We start from the raw sequence: 21969 nt of genomic DNA, 5'->3' as shown, positions 1-21969 counted from the left end.
CATGAATCAGGTATTATGTATTTAACTATTGGGTTAATGAAAATAATACCTTTTGGAAAGTCTTACATTATCTAGAATAAGTAATGGGCTAGTGATAGTAGGTATATAATGGACTTAATGTCCATGACATTTAGACATCCAATCAAAAACACTTTTAAGTTTGTATTTGACTTTGTAATAGTGTTATGAGGTTTGATTTAAAACTTTGTTTTAGAGAATGTGGGTGTATTTGGGGTAAAATGCATGAAAGAGTATTTTATGTATTGTAAAAATTTTCACATTATTCTCTTGTTGTCATTAGACAATGGTCGTGGTTTTTTCTCCGATTTTGGAGTTTTGATGTTATATTCTTATGTTGATTGTTTATATCTTATTTCTATATTAGTAGGGTAATTCTTGTGGGAAAGACGTTGATGTTTTTCATGATGTTTTTCCCATCAGAGCGGTATGAGAGCTTATGGGAGCTTATGGTTCAATAGGATATTCTTAGTATGTTTTGTCGTTGTAGCTTAGTCTAATCTTCCACATAAGAAAAGATGAAGTTATTGTTATTTGAGAATCATCCTTGGTTGTTCAGTTGCAATGTCATTTGTATGTGCTATCAAATGTGATAGAGAAATTTGATGGAAGGATCAATTTTGGCTTGTGGCAAACTCAAGTTAAAGATATGTTGATACAATCTAGATTATACAAGGCGTAAATTTGGGAGCTGCAAGTGTTATTTGCTTTTGTTTGGTTAACAATGTTCTTGCAAATGTACAAAGATGTTGACAACAAAGGAACATTGGGAGAAACTCAAAGGCTTATATAAAAGAAAGGACATCTCAAATCAGTTGTTGTTGAAGGAGAAGTTTCGTAATTTACGCATGGGTGATGTTACAAAAGTCTCTGATAATCTTACTAATAACAATGAGATTGTCTCTTGATTTGAGGTTGTTGGAGTCGAGATTGAAGAAGATATAAAATGAAGACCTATTTGGTCTTTTTTGTCTTCCTATGAGGTTATGAAGTTTGTCTTGATGTATGGTAAGGAAACTTTGAGCTTTGATGAAGTTGTTGGACAAATTATTTCTAAAGAAAGAAGAATGAAAAGTGGTGAAAGTAATTTAACAAACTCAATGATGACAGTTAGAAGTGGACACATGGAAACAGGAACCATAGAAAGAATGTGGTATGTTGGAAATGTGGAAAGTTTGGGCATGTAAAGAAAAATATTCCAGTGGAGAAACATCATGAAAATATGAGTCAAATTTAGATACTAAGATTGTCTCTCTCATTTTGGGAAAGAGTGATCTTTTGTAAGAGATGAGTCAAGTATCCTCATGGCATAACCACATTGCCATGGAAAAGGATGAGTTTGGCTAGCGGTAATTATACATGGATATTGGCTAATATTGATGTAGGGTATGTGGTGATTATACACAAACATTGTTTAACATTGATGCAATTGTGTAATGAAAGAAAATTCTTGGAATGGTTTAATTCCAAGTGAGTATACTCTTTATGATGGAGTAGAATGATTGCTTGTATAGGCAAAGGAGATAAAAAAGGAAGATGTGTTTATTTTAATCATGATAGAGAATATTGGGTTGATGAAAATAATACATCTTGGAAAGTCGCACATCACTAAGGATAAGCAATGAAATGGGTGATAATAGCTATATAATGAACTTAAAGTCCATGATGTTTAGACACCTGAGTCAAAAACACTTTAAGTTTGTAATTGACTTTTCTTATACTCTTGTAGTAGGATGTTGTGAGGTTTGGTTTAAATTCTTGCTTTGGAGAGTGTGTGTGTGTGTATTTGGGGTAAAAGGGCATAGGAGAGTAGTCTATGTGTTGTAAAAGTTTTCACATAGTGTTTATATTTGTTGTATGTATTTACATTGAATACATGTTGATTTTTGTTGTTGCATTCCATGTTTTGAATCGTTGTTGAATATGGTTAACATAGGGTAACAATGGTTGCTCTAGGTAGTTCTTGTTAAAACCTATTAGGGGTTTTGAGGGAAATACTAAAGTGATGAGTTCTAACTATAGCACTGGAAGAGATTGCGGTAGTTAAGAATTATGAAGAAGGTTAGGCGAGTTCAAAATAGGAAAATGTAAGTGTAGGGTTTGGGGTTATTTGGCTAAGAGTTGGATTAGTGAATAACATCAAACTAGATGCATAAAGCCCAACATAGTACTCACTAGGCAAGTGTTAGTCAAATGAGGTATTTGTTAGATGAGTTATACATTAGACGACCACTTAGACTTAAAAGCAGTCATCTGATATGTGGTAAGCCTATTAGACAATTGCGTCACTGAGTCTAATTAGTTCAAGGATTTGATAAACACATTAGACAATGCTTCCAAAAATGAGTTCCTTGCTTAGAAAGACTGACGAGGTGTTTTCTACGAGTTTATTTCACTTTGTAAAGGTCTTTTCGATGTAAAAGAAAGTGTTTTACAGTGGAAATCACAAAGGGTGTAAGCTTTCCTGCTTTATACTCTACTTTGAAAGATGAGATTAGAGGGAGTATAAAGCGAGTGGTTGGAGGCCAAAATCTACCAAGGATATATAGTGCATATATATGTATGTAGGCTGAGGGGTTGAGGTGTCTAAGTTAGGCTATAAACTAGAAACTACTAGAGTGTTTGGTTTGGTGGCTCAAGGGGTTCAAGAGTGTGTACATATATATGCAATGTCTATATGTGTAAGAGACATTGTAAAGGCTAGGCTGGTGGTCGAATATGCTTTATTGTGAATGCATGGATGTTGCATGGTGTTATTAGATTAAAATGGTGATTTAAGCCAAGAAAGGGGGGTTGAATTAGCTGTTTAAATTTTTTTCAAAAGCTTCATACCCCTTTTGATTGAATCAAACAGATCACAAAATTCGAATGCAAAAGTTGCAGAATAATACACTTTCAATCGGTCAAAAAAAATAAAACAACAGATTAATTTGTTCTTGAACCTATGAATCAGTTGATTAAAATTTCTAATCAATCGACTAAAATCTTGGAAAATTATGCATAATGTACAATTCACAGATTTAACTTAAACAACAAACTTTTACACACAAGACTCTTTCCAAACGATATTTCTAACAAGTATGCACTATCATATTACACAGAAACACATTCAAACACAACAAAGAATGATTTGCTGGATTTTCTTGAGATTTTAAAGTGAATTAATGTGAGTGAGATGAAGGGAAGAAAGTGGCACATATGTTTTTATACTGGTTCACTCAATCACAAAGCTACATCCACTTTACCAGAACAACTTGTGCCTGGTTTCCACTATATTTGAAAGTTTTACAGATCACACACCAATATTACACTTTTGAACAAAGAAACATACCAAGATTTTTGACTCACACAAAAATCTAGCCTACAACCCTGCAAGAATCACACTCACAAACTTGGAATCATACTAGGTAAACAATCAAAGGCACAAGAACTACAAAACCTGATGGTGGCTCCCCCTAGCCAACCATACACGAGTTCTTCAAGCTATTCCCAAGCCAAAATGCCTCCAAGATCAACCAAGATCTTCAATCTTTACCTTGGAACTGTGTAATTCAGAGAGAGAAAGAGAGTTTTCCGGTGATGAATAACATGTTTTTGTGCTTAAAAACTAAAAAAGTGCCTCTACTCTTGAAAACACAACTTCTGTAGTCTGGTCTTTAGTGAAATCAATCGGTTGAATTTTTCATACAATCAATTGATTTCACTTGACTTAAGTGAAATTAGTCGACATAAAAACAATTCAATTGATTGAATGAATTCATACTAGAAATTGTATATAGCATGCCTTTTAACTTGTTAAAATTCATTTTAACATATTAAAAAGGACACACAAAGACTAACAAGACATCTAACCTATGTCATATAGTCTACCAACATGATATAACATGTAATCATTACATTTAACACATTATTTCCAGATTTAATACAATTGAAACATACTCTTCAAGTGGGTCCTCATTAATCTTCATCAACCACATATGATCTTCATGCACTTGGCTTTGTCAAATCTTATCTTCAAGCTTGCTTGTGGCAACAAGTGTAACTGCACGAGATAAAGTTCCAAGGGAGAATGACTATTAGTTTAGTGGTTGAAAGTATAATTGAAAGTACAATAGTGAGTTGGAAATGATCATCTTGACTCTAATAATTCCTTAGTAGTAGATGTAGCAACTAAAGATTCCTTTGGTATAGTTGGAAGATTTTGTATACCAAGTTATATTTGTTCCCTAGAAAAGCTCTAATGATTCCATGCTTCAATAGATGAGTTTGCTAGATCATGATTCACTAGACGATATACACGTAATAAGGATAATGAGACACCTTGTTTTAGGGTGTTACTGTTGGAATAACCTTAAAAGGGCAACTTTAATAGGTAGTTAATGTGTTATGAGTTTTGTTAGTTTTGTCAGTTGTAGAGTGCAAAGGCCAAAGTTTATTGTGTTGTTAATAGTCATTAGTGTGTCATGTTTTGTAATAATTAGCAGACTTGAAGGCTTGAAGATGAAAAGTCAAAATTGAGTCTATAAACTTCAAGTATTGTATTTGATTTATAGAACAAGTGTATCACAAGTATTTGAATAGAAAGACCTTTTGAGTAGTGATTGAAGATTCCCTTGGTATAGTGGGAAGATTTTGTATACCATATTATATTTGTTCCTTAGAAAAGCTTGATGTATAAATACAATATGTTTTTCTATAAGACCTTTTCATGAAAGAAGAATGAATGTAGTTATGTATGTTAAATTTTCTATTCTTGTGATAATATAAGTTATAATTTACTAGTTGCATCGAATGATTCTTTGCTTTAGTAGACGAGTTTGCTGGATCATGATTCATTAGACGCACTTGAAGAGATTTTAGAGAAATAAATTAGTGAAATCTTGTCACTGTTACAGTTTTAACATTGTTTATATAAGGAACAAATAGGTCGAATACAAAGAGTTAAAGCATAGCCCTACCCTAACCCTAAAGATTAGATCCCATACATGATAATAAACAAACATTACATTTCAACACTCTCACTCAAGCTGGAGCATATAGATCATATGCTCCAAGCTTGGAACATATAAATTGAATTCTAGGCCCTCTTAGAGATTTAGTTAGAATGTCTGCAAGTTATTCATTAGAGCCGACAAACTCAATAATAAGATCCTTGGACAGTAACTTCTTGCTAACAAAATGACAATCAATTTCTATATGCTTTATTCTCTCATGAAACACCAGATTGGAGGCAATGTGAAGGGCTGCTTGGTTGTCACAATATAACTTCATTTGCTCATTTTACAAAATTTCAACTCTTGAAGGAGTTGTTTAATCCACACTAGTTCACATGTAGCTAGAGCTATAAATCGATATTCCACCTTTGCACTAGATCAAGCAACAACACTTTGTTTCTTACTTTTCCAAGATAGAAGGTTCCCTGCAAGGAATACAAAGTACCTTGTGGTATTTCCCTTGTTCTCATACAACAATCCTTGTCCTGAGTTCCCTTTTACTTATTTGAGAATGTGAATCACAACATTCCAATGATCAATGTGGGGATTTTGCATAAATTGACTCACAACTCCCACTGGATAAGAAAGATCAAGTCTTGTTATAGTAAGGTAGATGAGTTTTCCAACCAACCTTCTATTCTCTCTAGGTATGAGAAAACTTCACCTTGGTCTCTTGTTAACTTTTGATTTGAATCTATAGGACTATCAATGGGTTTGCAATTTGTCAGGCCTATTTCCTCCAAAATATCAAGATCATATTTTCTCTATGAAATGATGAAACCTTCTTTTCATTGTGCCACTTCAATACCAAGGAAATATTTTAGATAACCAAAATCTTTGGTCTGAAAGTGGCTAAACAAATTGTTCTTCAATTGAGTAGTTCTAGTGATATCATTTTATGTGATAACAATATCATCAACATAAACCATAAGATAAACACATTTGTCGAGAGAAGTATAACCATAAAATACTTAATGATCTGCTTCACAATGTTTCAATCCAAAATTCTGCATAACATGACTAAATTTACCAAACCAAGCTCGATGTAACTTACAAACTAACCCAGACTCCCCTTGAGCAACAAACCTTGGAGGTTGCTCCATGTATATCTCCTCTTCCAGAACACCATGAAGAAAGGTATTTTTAATGTCCAACTGATACAGAGGCCATTGGCAAATGACAACCATAACAAGGAAAAGACGAACAAAACTAGTTTTAGCCGCAAGTGAAAAAGTATCACAATAGTTAAAGCCATAAACCTTAGTATACCCCTTAGTTGTGAGACAGGCTTTGACTCGATCTACAACACCAGTACATTAGTGCAATTTTGACTATTTAACTCGCGTTATAGGCCTCGGTTATCAAGAAACAGAAGCATATAATGGTGCGGTGGCAATTTTGCAAATCCTGCCAACGTTTCTGCCTCGGTTCCCTCAATAATCGAAGTAAAATCTACTTTTCTACCTCGATTGCAGTAGACCCGCTACCATAAAGCCTTTTAGGTTTCGGTTTCCCTGACCTATAGCAAAAAATTAACTGGTAGTGTGACATTTGGCTTCGGTTATAATTGAACTGAGGCCAAAAATTATTGCTTTACCTCGGTTAAAATTGAACCGTGGCCAAAACTCTCTATTTTACCTCGGTTAAAAATTGAACCGAGGCCATATACCAAGTTAGGGATTCAAAAGCGAATGCATTGTTCTTCATCTTCTGCAACACAACATTCGCGTTTATCTCTTCTGAACGCGCCGTCAACCGTCCACAACCGTCGCTGTCCAGCCTCCATTCACGCCGTCAGCCATCGTTGAGCCTCCTTTCACACTATTGCGATCATTTGGGTTCCACAATAGTCGTTGGTTCGTCCCACGCAATCTCCATTGTGCCATCATTCCACGCCATCAGCAGCTCTTTGTTTTCCCCAAACAATTTTAGTCTATCGCGCCACCGTTGCTCCCATTTCGGTAAGCCATTGTCGCACTCCACCATGTTCTCCCTACATGTGGTGGTTAGTTGAAATTCGAAAAATTACGTGATTCCCTTTTTTTTATTTCGCGTTTTGTATAATTATTTTTTTGACTTGGGTTGTTGTTTTGCATTTTTTAGGGTTTTGTTGGGATTTTCTTGGTTTTATTTTTTTTTCTCCTATTCTTGATTGTTTCTTGTGTTTTTAGGTTGTGTTCTTTATCAGGTATTGTTACACTGTGGTGGGACTGTGTAGCTTTCGGGAACATGAGTATTGTTGCATTCTCCCATTGTCATTCGCTTCGCTTTTCACGCTCCCAGGTTCTTATTTTTGTAATATGAGTCTATGAATTTGTAGTCTATTATGTATTAGTTTTATTGTATGTATATGATATTAATTATTTGCTTAAGTTAGTCTCTTATTTTGTAGACATTCAAGAGTACTGTACCAATTTTTGTGAAGTCCATAAAATTTGATAGGATAACATGTGCCAAATTTATTATTCAGATGTACAATAGTATTGATTAGGATATTGACTTGTTGTTACAAGACACTTTCAAATGTATTTGGATTGTGGATGATGTCATGTTTAATAAAATGTATAATTTTGTTTCTGGTCTGACTGGTCTGGTTTTCTGAAGAAATATGCAGGTTAAAAAATGTGGGAATAACCAAAAGCAAAAATTTTATTTAAAAAGTTAACATGACATATAGCCTCGGTTCTCACTAGAACCGAGGCAGAAAGGGGGAGTATATGGCCTCGGTTCTCATTAGAACCAAGGCAAAAAGGTGAGTTTTTGTCTCAGGTAACACCCGAGGCAAAAAATTGACCCTTTTTTGCCTCGGCCTTATATGCCTCGATTCTGAAATTGAGACATAATAGCAAAATTAATCATTGTCAAAATTAATAGACCCATCTACAGCCCACAGGCTTCTTACCAGAAAGAAGAGAGACAAGTTCCCAAGTACCACTGTGTTCAAGTGCCTACATTTCATCAATCATGGTTTGTCACCATCAAGGATGACCAAGTGCGTCATCAACATTATTAGGAACCTTAATGATAGACAAGGAGGAAACAAAAGAGAATATGAAGGAGGAAAATGATGATAACTCAAAAAATTATAAATAGGACGTGGATTGTGAGTAGAGTGAATACCTTTTTGAAAAGCAATAGGACAAGTATGATCGGAGTCAAGAGAAGACGAGGAGGATGAAAGATCCATGATTCAGTAATCTGGTGGAGAAGGATCTGAGTCCTAGGGGTCTACAAGCAAGGAAGGAGTCATTGGAGTTTGACATTGATATGTGAGGAGAGGTGGTTGAACAATGTCATTGGCATTTTGAGTGGGAGTTTGAGTTTCAAGAATAACCAAGGGATCACATGACGGTAAAGGAAGGACCTGTTGAACAAATGAACTATTCTCCATGGAGGACAAGAAAAAAAGGTGTGTTCTCAAAGAATGTAACATCAGTAGACATATAATACCTTTTGATTGAGGGAGAATAACATTTATACCCTTTATGAAGGCGAGAATATCCCAAAAAGACACACTTAATAGCCTTTGTAGAAAGTTTATCAAGACCTAGAGGGACATTATGAACAAAACAAGTACACCCAAACACACGATATAAAGGATCGTTTTGAAAAATTATAGAGTGAGGAACTTTATTTTCAATGGAAGAAGAAGGCATCCTATTGATTAGAAAACAAGCAGTGAGGACTACATCTGCCCAATGATGAACAGGAACATTAGTATTCAACATTAGGGATTGTGCAGTTTCAATAAGGTGTCTATTTTTTCTTTTTGTTATGCCATTTTGTTGTGGAGTATGAGGACATGTTGACTAATGTAAAATTTCTTGGGAAGATAAAAATGAGGAAAACGCAACAGAAAAACATTCCTTAGCATTATCACTTTTGAGGATTTTAATTGTCTTCCCAAATTGGTTCTTAATTTCATTAAAAAAGGACACAAATATGGATAAAAGTTCAGATCTTTCTTTCATTAGATAAACTCAAGTACATCGAAAGAATTCATTAATGATCATTTCAAAATAGTTAAAACCAAAAGAAGTTACACGACTTGGACCCCAAACATCAGAATGAACAGTAGAAAAAAGAATATTACATCGTGTCTCAAACTTTTTAGGGAAGGAAGATCTAACATGTTTTCCTAACTAACATGATTCACAATCTAAGGCTTGAATGTGTTTGAGACTTGGAATCATCATCTTCAACTTGGACAAACTTGGGTGGCCCAAACGATCATGCAAAAGTTTTGGGGATGAAGTTGCACAGGATATTGAGGAGCTTGGCTTTAGGAGATAAAGTCCCCGTGACTCATGTCCTTCTCCAATCAGACAACATGTACTATGTTCTTGTATAGCAAAGGAATTAGCAGTAAAGGTTATATAACAATTTAAGGAACGAGTCAATTGGCTTAAAGAGATTAAATTGTAAAGACAATGAGGAATGTACAAAACAAAATTTAAATTTAGTGAAGGAGATAAAGAAACTTTGCCAATTCCTTGAGATGCCACATCGTATCCACTTGCAACAGTAATAAAATGGGGAATTTTGGGAGAGAAATGGAGCAAAATAAGGAAATGTTACCAGAGACATGATCTGAGGCACATGAATCAAGAATCCATGGACTAAGACCTTCCATAGATTGAGAGATGCATGCAGTTGACTTTGAAGTGGATTGGCCAGGATTGTTGGATTTCTCAGATTTGTACCTAAAAAATTCTTAGTACTCTTCATCAGAAATTCTAGATTCTGAATTATCAAATTTGGACACATGAGCAGCTTTATCAGGAAAACCATGTAAGGAATAACATTTGTCTTAGGTATGGCCTATTCTATTACAATATGAGCATTGAGGACACCCACTTCAACCACAACGTCCTCCACGGTTGCTCCAAACTCCCCTTCTTCCTTGTGGTGATACCATTGTTGATGTTTCAAAAATATCAGTTGCACTTTCATCTTTGACCAATGTAGGTACACAAATAAGTCTAGTAACTAAGTTTTCCATCGAAGGGATTTGACCACCAGCTAAAACTTGATAACGTACATGATCAAAGGTATAGTGCAGACTCCTTAAAATTAAGACCATGTTAAACTTATCGAGTTTTTTGTTAATATCTTCTAATGAATTAGCCATGAAAAACTCTTTAATTCTTCTACTACCACTACAAGAAAAACTCGATTTACCTACAGCCAAAATCCGTATGTAACTAACAAAATCCGTAGGTAAGAGAGTATTACCTACGAATTACATATGGACAAAAATCCGTATGTAAATATGTCGTAGCTAAATTTACATACGGATATATCTGTAGGTAATTACATACGGATATAGCCGTATGTAATTACATATGGATATATTTGTAGGTAATTACATACAGATATATCTGTATGTAATTACATACAGATAAATTCGTATGTAATTACCTACGGATACATCCGTATGTAATTACCTACGGATACATCCGTATGTAATTACTTGACTGCTACTAAATTGCACGACTTTCAACTTGTATTAGTTTTAATGAAACTATTTTATAGAACACCTGTACAAACCTAGATATAATAGTTTATCATAAAAATTCAAAACATAACTACATATAAAAGAATTTATATAACATCAAAATCATTAAATACAATATTCATACCTAAGTTTTAACAAACAAAGTCAAAGATCCAAAGACAATAAAATACAAATATCTGAATACAAAAACATGCAGTGATAATATATAATACAAAACAAAGTCTACCAATAATCACGATAAGGACGAGGTGAAGTAGGGGCTTCTTCATGATCTTGTTCCACTTGTTGATGCTGCACTTGATTCTCTTGTTCAGCCTGATTCCCTTGCTCACTATTTGGCAGTTGAAAAATAGTTTGTGCAACCGCTGTTGCTGGAGGCGGCAAATACTGGATGATCGCACCAATAAAATTTTGTATCGTATCAAATTGGGTTTGAAATTGGGAACTCATTTGATGAATGCGCTCTTCACTAGTTGCTAGTCGCATTTGAAGTTGAATAATCTGCTTTGGATTTACTTGCTGACTAGAAGATGCTTGTGTTTGTTATATGTAACTATCAACACAATCATCATTAGAATCAACATGTCCAACCCTATACACTTGTCCCTTGTACCTTCCACCTGCCGCCTCTAACCAACATCTGTTCCTTAGTCTCTCCTCCTCAGCAGGGTCCATGGGTGTGGATTGTGAGACACCAATAGATGCAGTCTCAGATAATGCTTGAGAAAATCTATTTTGAAATTCTTCATGTTCAAATAAGAAATGCTTGTATTAAAATAGTAAATAATTGAGGTGTCAAACTGTAAAAAATATGGTAGAAACTAACATGTGTCCGCCTAGATCTCTCATCGACAAAATCCCCTGTAGCCTTTCATATGTGTGTTTGTTCAAAGATTTCATCAACATGGACTGCACGACCAAGCTCCTCTGTCTGAAACAAAAAAAGTTTATAAATGAAACAATTGTTATTATGTCATACATGAATAGGACATATATAAAGATGTCATACCAAACGAATAGCATGGTCATGCACGCTGATAGATCCCCCCGTGTGCAAAGTCCCACCTTTCTTAGATAATCGGTTTTTCTTAGCTATATCACATTTCTCTCGATACATAGGCATGTTCCACTTCTCCAATAAACTGTTCCAAATAGAATCTCCAATCCAATTAGGCCTCTTACCTTCTCTTCGAGCCTCTTTAAACATCTCTGAAAGTCTATGAGATGCTTTGGAGTGAAAATTTTTTAGAATTCTATCCTCGTCCTCAACCCTCCATGACACCTTTCTCTAAGATTGCAATGAATATAGGTTAAAATATTATAATAATAAAGTAGAATAGAAATATCAATATGATAAATGAGTATTGAAATTCAAGAGTCTTATACAAGTTTGAAGAAATATTGAAAGTGTAAAAAGAAAAATGGAGCTTCAACTATAAATGATGAGACAAATAAAATCAAGACGTTGCATATGTGAAATGAATGACATCTTTATGAATGTAAGATCTAATTCAAATGGAGCAAAGTTCATGGAAAATGGAACATGGATGACAAGTACACAAGAAAGGATTTACACTATCAATCGCATATCACTATTTGTTTTTCAAAAATAGGAGACTCAAATTTTAAGTATGAGCTTATGATTATATACTCATTTTTGAAAGTGATTGATAAAACATATCAATGCATTAATTGTCCTAGAATAACTATATTGGTACCTTAAAACGTTGGAAGTAAATACCTCTCTCACTTTTAGGGATTGTTCCCCATGTTAGCCATGGCTGATCAAATTGCTACTTAATTGTGGTTGTGATGGCTTTTGATGCAATTTTTGATGGATAAAACCTAAACCAAATACAATTCAAACATTATAATACAATAAATTGATATACGAACATTAAATTATATACAAAAGTTTATAATATTGTTACCCTCCACCAACAGGTCGAATGATAGGACGATTATTGGACTCCTCTTCCACATTAATATCATTAACTACATCTATATCATTAACTGCTGAACTTGAATGTGTCTCTAGGATATGTGTAGAAGTTGATGGTGCAACGTTTGTGGTAGGAGTTGATGGATTAGAAGCAACACGGGGAGAAGGGGATGATGTGCATTGATCAGCTAGTAATAATACATTGTATGGTCCAACATGGGTTGCTTGTCCACTTGATCCAACAATAGGGGGTGGTGTGGGTGTCAACCCAATAACATCTAATGCAGGTCGGGTGGATCTAGCAGTGGAGGTTGAAGTAGGTGTAGTTAGCTGAGTGGATGGAGGATTTATATTGTTTATACGAGATAATAACTTCACCACGTAAGTTTTTTTCCCTTTCCCCTTATTGGCATGACCTGACGAGGGAAGAGGACGGTCAAAACTACCTGATGACATCTACATGAATAAAATACATGAATATTTTAGTACCTCCATCATAAGAGTGATGGTTGAAGAAGAAATATCAACACGAAATGCTCTAATGAATTCAACAAGTCTACTTTATCCTAACAACACTAATTATGCAATAAGGATGCAAAAATAGATGGTAAAACCTAAAATCTTGCATGAAAACTAAATTGGACAGATTCTACTACAGTAGGAACTTGTTAATATAATGACAAGAAATTGGCAGCAATAGATTTCATGACACACAATTCATTTGACAACAACTACTTCACATATTTGATTGAGAAGAAGGGTCTTTTTCACTCAAATAACGTGATATTCAGTGGAGAATATTGCCAACAGTACCTATACAATTGCAATGTAAGTTTTTACCCTTTAGAAATGCAAGGAATAAACCAAATTAAATATCAGAGCAAAATAGACACTAAATTTACATTAAAAATAATAATAATAATCTAATAATCACAATAAAATAGATTTTACATTTTTCCTGATATAGAGGAACCTTAAAAGTCTTTAACAAATAACCAACATCATACCTCAGTAGCAATAGCTTGAGAGATAGTGTACTTTTACTCTGTCCTGAATTTCCTCCACAAAGACTTGAACTGGACAGGTGTATTAATGTACTCTATCAATGAAAATTTCACACATAACTACTTAAAGCCCAGGATAAAAAATGCTATCAAAATGACAACAACTACTTCAATAATTTGATTCAGAATAATGGTCTTCTTCATGGATCATGTGCTATTTAGTGGAAGGAATTAAGTAAAATGATTCTTTAATCCAATCATGCATTCTTAATTTATTCCATAAATATAACATTCAACAAGTCTACGTTCTCTTACTAAAACTCAATTATTCAATAAGGATGCAAAAAGAATTATTATATTCTTTGCCACATACCTAAAATCACTAGCACAAGAGAAAAGTAGTGAACAAGAAAGGCATCGTAAAAGCCTTTGATATTGATTTTTTGTACTAAGCATTCTCAAACTCATAGAGAAAGGGAGTTCATCATCTCCCAAACCAGGCTTGCTTTTGTACTAAACAATACTATGTTGTAATGAATTCAACAGTTAAGATGCAAAATAGATGCTAAAACCTAAAATTTTGCTTGAAAACTAAAGTTTGACAGATTTTACGATAGTAGGAACTTGTTAATATTGATAATGACAAGAAATTGGAAATAATAGATTTGGTGACAATACATGAATAGAGTTGCAGATGTGTTAAGTTAAGCAATAACCAAAGAAGTAAAAAAACACAACATGTATAGAGTTGTGCAACATGTCTAAATCTTTGCAAAAAATGAATCCAAAATACATGAACATGTCTACATCTATTCAGAGCTAGAGTTCTCAAGTTCATCTCCATGGTCATCTTCACTTTCTCCCTCTTCATCCCATTCTTCCCATTCAGTTGTCTCTTCATCCATATGACCTTCAAATGATGATACATTAATGGGGTCCACTTCTTCAAGACCATCTTGCAATCTGATAACTTCTTCAACTTCAATGATTTCATTAACATGTGACATTTCCTCCACTTGGTATGGCACTTCGACTTCTACATCACTAGAATCTATTCGACCTCTAGGCTTGGTCTTTATAGCAACACACCAACCACGTTTGTCTGTGTGTGATGCTGGATATGGTACATAATACACTTGTTGTACATTATTTGCAATTATAAAAGGATCAAATAGCACATATCTTTTATCCATTCGAATATCCACAGTGCCATATTTTGAATCCACTCTTGTACCTATTCTTGATGGATCAAACCAATCATAATAAAATAAAACAATTTTCTTTTCGGCAATTGAAGAATTGTACTCCACCTCCTTCTATAAGCCCCGTTACACGAACCCCACTATTTATCGTTCTCTTGCCCTGACTCCATGCATGAGTATGGAATTTGTATCTATTCGCAAAGAAGGTGTGCCATTCCTTTACACATCTTAAAGGACCAAGTGATAAATCTATGAGATGTTGGTTCCTCACACTTAAGGGTTCTTTATGAACCTACAAACATAAAATGTGTGGACCTATTGAAGGAGTGATTAAAGAAGTCATGTGGAAAGTATTTTGAAGAAAATGATGATACATACTTGTTTCATGAACCACAAAGGGAAATTTGAATGTATGAGTCAAAGCATTTGACTCAGAAATTTGATTGGATTGTAAGAAGGAGCTGTCCACACATGTGATGATATTGGTCAATGAAAATTTAATAAAAATAATGAAGTATTTTGAAAAATAATAATGTGAGTGGCTTACTCAATGTAAGGTTGAACTTCATTGCAATTGATTAATACATGAACATGAGCTGAGGTCAATTCTTCATCATTTAACCAATGAGTTGACTCCTTCCCATAATGACGGCTAAGTTGATCAAACACTGATAATGTTGTCGAAAGCCTTCCACTTTCAATTTCAACTTCATTTCTACTACTATGTGGTCTTAACATAAAGTTGTTGAAGTAGTGGGAATAGAAATGAGTTGTCTCCCTATAGAAATATGATGCACAAATAGATCCTTCAACCCTAGCTTTATTCTTAAATAATCGTTTAGCATATCCCATGAACCTACAATTATGAAAGTGGTATGTTAGGATTGATAATTATGTCCAAATTTGAAGACTAAGAGACATATTATTACCTTTCAAATGGGTACATTCACCTATACTGGACTAGTCCACCAAGTCTTGTCTCATATGCTAGATGGATAGGTAGATGTTCCATAGAATCAAAGAATGATGGAGGAAATATTCTTTCCAACTTGCAAAGAATGATTGGAAAGTTTTGTTCCATCACTGTTGTACAACATAAATCTTTGAAAAAATGACTTACCTCGGTAATGGGATTTAGAACATGAGTTGGTAAAGAACTAAATGCTATAGGAAGTAAGCATTCCATGAATACATGACAATCATGACTTTTCATCCCAATCACCTTTCCCCTGTTGATATCAGCACACCTTGACAAGTTGGAGGAATATCCGTCAGGCATCCTAAGATCTTTTAGCCAATGACACACTTGTTTTATTTGGTCTAGTGAAAGTGTGTAATTTGCTTTTGGCATATACATCTTTCCATTACTATGACATTTTAGCTCCAAGTCTTTTCGTCTACAATACAAACTTAAATCCATTTGGGCTTTCTCATTGTCTTTTGTCTTCCCACTGACATTCATCACTGTATTAAAGATGTCAAAGAAATTTTTTTCAATATACATAACATCAAGATTATGTCTTAACAAATTATCCTTCCAATAAGGAAGATCCCAAAAGATGCTTCGTTTCGTCCAATTATGCCACTCCCCATATCCATCTATTTTTTGTACACCACTTTCAGTTACTTTAGGATAACCCTTCACTCTATTCCAAACTTCTATTGGTGTCAATTTAGGTGGTGGAACATCCATGTCAACTTCTCCCTTCTTGAAAGCATTCTTATTCCTCCTAAATGCATAGTCATTTGGTAAAAACCTACGATGGGAGTCAAACCACGAATTTTCCCCTCCATGATATAATCTAAAAGCCTTTGTATGCTCCATGCAGTGCAGGCATGCCAATTTGCCATGAATACCCCAACCGGACAACATACCATAAGCAGGGAAATCGTTAATTATCCACATCAACATGGCCCTCATCATAAAGTTTTGTTTCCTTGAAATATCGCATGTTAGGACTCCAGTCCATAACTTTTTCAAGTCGTTTATCAAAGGCTCTAAAAAAAAATCAATGCCAACCTTTGGATTGAATGGCCCTAGAATTAGACAAGTAAAAAACATGTAAGGTTTAGATATGCAGATTTCTAGAGGAAGATTGTATGGGGTCACAATTATTGGCCAACATGAATATGGTGTATTTGATGCCTGCACATATGGGTTAAAACCATCAGAGCATAAACAAATTCGCACATTGCGTGCCTTAATGGAAAAATCATATTATACTCTATCAAAATGCTTCCAAGCCTCTCCATCACATGGATGACGCAATACACCATTTGTGGTCTTGTTCTCATAGTTCCATGTCATGTCTCCTGCAGTTTATGTTAAGGCATACATTCTTTGTAACCTTGGAATAATTGGAAAATAGAACATCGTCTTTATAGGAACTTGATTTTTATTACTTGCTTTTGTGTTGTGGTGTCGATATCTTGGCTTTCGACAAAATTTGCATTCAAGCAATGCACCATCATTCTTACCATATTCATTATCATAGAAGAGCATGCAACCATCCTCGCAACAATCAATCCTCCTAGCCTCTAATCCTAACTTCGAGACTAACTTTTTTGCATCGTAGTAACTTTTAGGCAAACTCATTTTGATGGGTGTTACATCCAATAGCCTTTTTGAAATAAACTCTAAGCATTGGTCAGGAACATGCCAATTGGACTTACAAGTTAATAGCCTAACACACATAGATAATTTAGAGTCTGAAGCCCCTTCATACAACGGCTTATTTGCATCCAACAAAAGGTTATAAAATCTTTGAGTTTCTTCTTTCGAAGCCTCTTCCATGTTATCCAAATTTGATCGTTGGAATGGCTCACGTTGGTTAAGAGCATCATGAACCATGTCTTGCATCGACATAAATGGGTCATCTCTTGACTGCCCATGCAATTATCATCATTATCAAAATGACCTTCTGGCATTCGTTCACCGTGATCTGTCCATATCCTATAATTAGGCTTGAAACCATGTTTGTAAAAGTGAACCTTCACAACTCTTTCCTTCAAAATCATTGTACAATCGCACTTACTACATGGACATCGAACTCCACCATCATTGTGATAAGAATCTCGTTGACAAGCTTTGGTTATAAACTCTTCAACTCTTAATACAAAAGACTCTTTCAAAGCACCTCTTCCTTTATGACACATATCATTCATCCATCCACAGTTTGATGGAAATTTATCCATGTTTTGTACATATACCAATTAACAAAAAATTAGGAAATAATTATTACAAGGCTCTATGTCTATACATAAAGCAAGATACAATAGGTATACTTTAGCTGACTTAACAGTAAGTATTTACCTATAACTATTTGACAGTTGCAACTACAACTGTCTTATAATTACATATGCCTTACTCAAAGCCCATTATAAGGCTACAGACTACAAGCCTAATAAGGCTTAATCTAAAAAAATAAAAAAGGACTACAACATCACAAAACTTTTTATACAAATCTAAGTGATTTCATTTTCTCTGAACTTGGGAAAGAGGACAACAATCCTTATTGTCAAAACTGATTTACTATTTTGACTAGTGTTGTCCAGTTTTGTTGTTAAAACTAATTCTCAAAGTATTTTAGTTCATTTTCTATTAACCTCTGTTCACTATTTTTAGTTTAATTTGTTGTATCTATTCTCAGATTTTAGTTTTATGGTATAATTACTCGTATAGTATCCAGTTTGGGGCTAGTGTGTCAAATAGGTACCCGGTTTTAAAAAAGTGTCAATTGCATCCCAACTTTTGAAAATTGCTTCAATTAGGTCCCTTTCAAATAGAGTTGACTAACGTCGTTAGTCAACGTGCCACGTGTCAATCTGTAATTTTTTTAATTTTTTTTTATTTTGTTAATATTTTTTTAATTTAAAAAAAAATAAAAATGCCACGTGTCAAGTCCCTATGTGTGACACGTGGCATTGTCGGTGCCACGTGGCATTGTAATGCCACGTGTCAGTGTCACTATCAGATGTCATTGTGTTGATTTCGATTTAGTCCCCATATATATCTTTTTGTTTCAATTTAGTACCTAAGTATGTGTATCTGATTCAATTTTGTCCCAATTTTTTTGAATAATTAAAATATTTTTGTAATCCATTTTTTATAAGATTAAAAATAATTAAGTATAATAATTTTTACAAAATTAAGTAATAATATTTATATTGTTTCTCTCAATTTCAGACCAAATTTATTATTTGTATAAATGTTATACTAATATTTTTTATTAAAAATGACTTTTTAACATATTACTTTATTAATTACTTTTTATTAAGTACTCATGTTTTGTTAATTTTTTTTAAAATAGAACAATATTGTCTCTTACTAATTTTAAACCAAAATTTCTATTGATATGAATGTTATACTAATTCTTTTTTATTAAAAATGACTTAATAAAATGACTTTTACCACTAAATTTTAATATAAATATCAAATACTTAATTTTTGTAAAACTTTTATACCTAATTACTTTTAATTTTATAAAAAATATTTTAATTACTAAAAAATATTAGGTCAAAATTGAATCAGATACACATAAGTAGGTACTAAATTGAAACAAAAAAATATAAATGGAAACTAAATCGAAATTAACACAATGACATCTGATAGTGATACTGACACGTGGCATTGCAATGCCACGTGACACTGACAATGCCACGTGTCACACACAGGAACTTGACCCGTGGCATTTTTATTTTTATTTTTCAAAAAAATTTAAAAAATATTTAAAAAGTTAAAAAAAAAATATAAAAAAAACCACAAATTGCCACATGGCGCGTTGACTAATGGCGTTAGTCAACTATATCTGAAAGGGACCTAATTGAAGCAATTTGCAAAAGTTAGGATGCAATTTTCACTTTTTTAAAATCGGGTACGTATTTGACACACTATCCTCAAACTGGGTACTATACGAGTAATTATACCTAATTTTATTTTAGTAAATTATTCACTTCTAGTTGAATCTGAGACTGAAGAATAAATTTGGCATCGTGTTAATTACTTTTTTTACCTTGAAATTATTCCATTAAAAAAAGGAATCATGATAAAATCACATGCCAATTCACCTTAATAATTTATTCAAAAAAATATTACCAAATCAGTGATCGGAACACAAATTTCATTATATCCAATTGTACTCATGAACATTTTTAAAACTGAATTAGTTTTAAAATTTAGATGGTTTAAAACTAGTTATAACATTTAACTAGTTTCAAAACAAAAACTTTTAGATTAAATTGGTCTCTGTCTTAAGATTAAATTGCTTTAAAAGTTTAAAACATATATAATATTTAACTCACAAGTCACTCTATTATTTGTCATATAAACAATATAATGTTAATGACATATATAAATATCTTAACCTAACGATTATTTTGACTATCTACGAAGTTAGCCAATGGGAGATAATTACGAGAGATATTCCAATGTGGACATAAGGTGGTTTTGTAAAATTCAATTAACTTAAAGTTCACTTTTACTTCTGTATAAACTCATTTTTACATCAAATAAAAATATCATTTTGAAAGTTATATTGATCTTTGAAACCAAGATAATTGCTTAAAGTTGTAATCCCTTTAATTCCAAAGAACACAAATATGTAAGATTTGTAAGTTTGAACATGGATGGGGATGATTCTTGTGTTGTGGCTGTGAAGAGTATGTGATGAAGGAAACTATATATGAAGAACCATTGGCAGATAACCGAATTATCTACAAGTGTTTTAAGGAAAGAATACTCCTAATTATTTTTCATAAGAAACTTAAGGTTTCCTCAAATATAAAAAAAAATAAACAAGAAGTAAGAGAATAAAAAATGGTTTATTTTTATGTGAAAAAGTGGCCTGAGCACCCAAAATGCCAAAACATTTTATAAAAGATGAACCTTGCATGTTCGAATTTATGTCTTATAATTAACTAAATCGATTGGAATAATTTGGTCACAACAAACTTTTACTTTAAACATGTTAGATAAGCATTTTCAATGGCATAAACTATTATATAGGATATTTATTGATTTTAAACTATTATTTTTAATAGGAAAATTTAGAAAGCCTCTTTAATCACATTTAGTGAATTCTTTCTTTTCTTTCACAATGTTTTAATGACATTATATTAATACTTTTTCTTTCAAGAACTAAAAATATCCAAACATGAATTGCTTTGAAATTCATACGTACTTTTTATCTTCTTATACATTTTGTTATAATCAACTTTCCAACGAAGTAAACTGACATGTTGAACATATTCTGAAAACATGGAAAGGAATAGTTATAAGGAAAACATAATAGGTACTAAAGTTGACAGTTACTAACTATCCTAAAAACTTTGTCTTTTTGTCTGTCCTTTTACCTTCTGAATTCAAACCACAGAGACAACAAACATATTTTTTCATACGCGCGCACACAGACACACACTCTTCTAACTCAACTCCACACGTGCAAATACAACATTTCTTTTTCTTTTCTTTTATTTTCTTGTTCTTGTACTTGTTCTCTCTCTAAATCATGTTTGATTCTCTCTGCGATCCACCCCTTCTTATTATTCTCCTCATCTGCAGATTCCCTCCTCGCCCACCTTACAACCCATCTTTCTGCCTTTCTCTTCGTTGCTTTCGAAGCCAAGAATCTCTTTGATTCCTCTCTTTCATTTACAAAATGGGTTTATGCAGAAGTAAAAGTGAACTTTAAGTTAATGCACTTTTGACTTGGAGTCACGTTTTAGTGCTAAAATCCTTTTAATAAATGTATGTGTGAATACTTCGTGCACATGTTTTATGTATCATTATATGTTTATAATGAATCTTTATAATCCCAACATGTTCTTAAAGTACTGTGACCTAACCTAATAGAAGAAAGAAAAGAGGATAAAAAAAATGTCCTCTTTAGATATATTTTCCTATGGGATATTACAAACTTTAGTTGAAGTCTTTTCATATTCAAAAACCTAATTTGTATGAAAAAAATAGTATCCTCTGATTTATTTATTTATTTTATGTTTATGCTTATGCTTCGCTATTTGCTATCAAGAATTACAAAATAATAATTTGTTTCAACATACGAAGAAGAAAAAAACATCAAATTTTTTCATATTTCTAAGTCAATAAAATGTCCAAGGACTTGAAACAAATATTGTGTCTTGGAGTGCTCTTAAAGAAATCCATTTAAGTTAGGTTCGCGTCATTGCCTATAAAGTGTAAGGTACATCTCTGTCTCTTCCATCCATAAACAAATATGATTGCGGGTTTATATTTCACAAAACTAGAACACATGCTAAGGAATTTCGAAAAGAA

The 21969-nt window shown here is 33.3% G+C and overlaps 2 pseudogenes; both read right to left on the bottom strand.

Moving 5' to 3' along the window:
• Window positions 1–10752: 10752 nt before the first annotated feature.
• On the bottom strand, window positions 10753–12928 carry LOC146883586 (uncharacterized; annotated as a pseudogene).
• A 1357-nt stretch (window positions 12929–14285) lies between these two features.
• On the bottom strand, window positions 14286–17873 carry LOC146883585 (uncharacterized; annotated as a pseudogene).
• Between the last annotated feature and the right edge of the window lie 4096 nt (window positions 17874–21969).

The sequence above is a fragment of the Vigna unguiculata genome, chromosome 9 (genome assembly GCF_037176805.1).
Source record: "Vigna unguiculata cultivar grain cowpea cultivar isolate G323 ecotype 2 chromosome 9, ASM3717680v1, whole genome shotgun sequence".
NCBI classification, from domain to species: domain Eukaryota; kingdom Viridiplantae; phylum Streptophyta; class Magnoliopsida; order Fabales; family Fabaceae; genus Vigna; species Vigna unguiculata.
The sequence above is the reverse complement of the archived record's forward strand: the minus strand, read 5'-3'. Positions and strand labels throughout refer to the sequence as shown.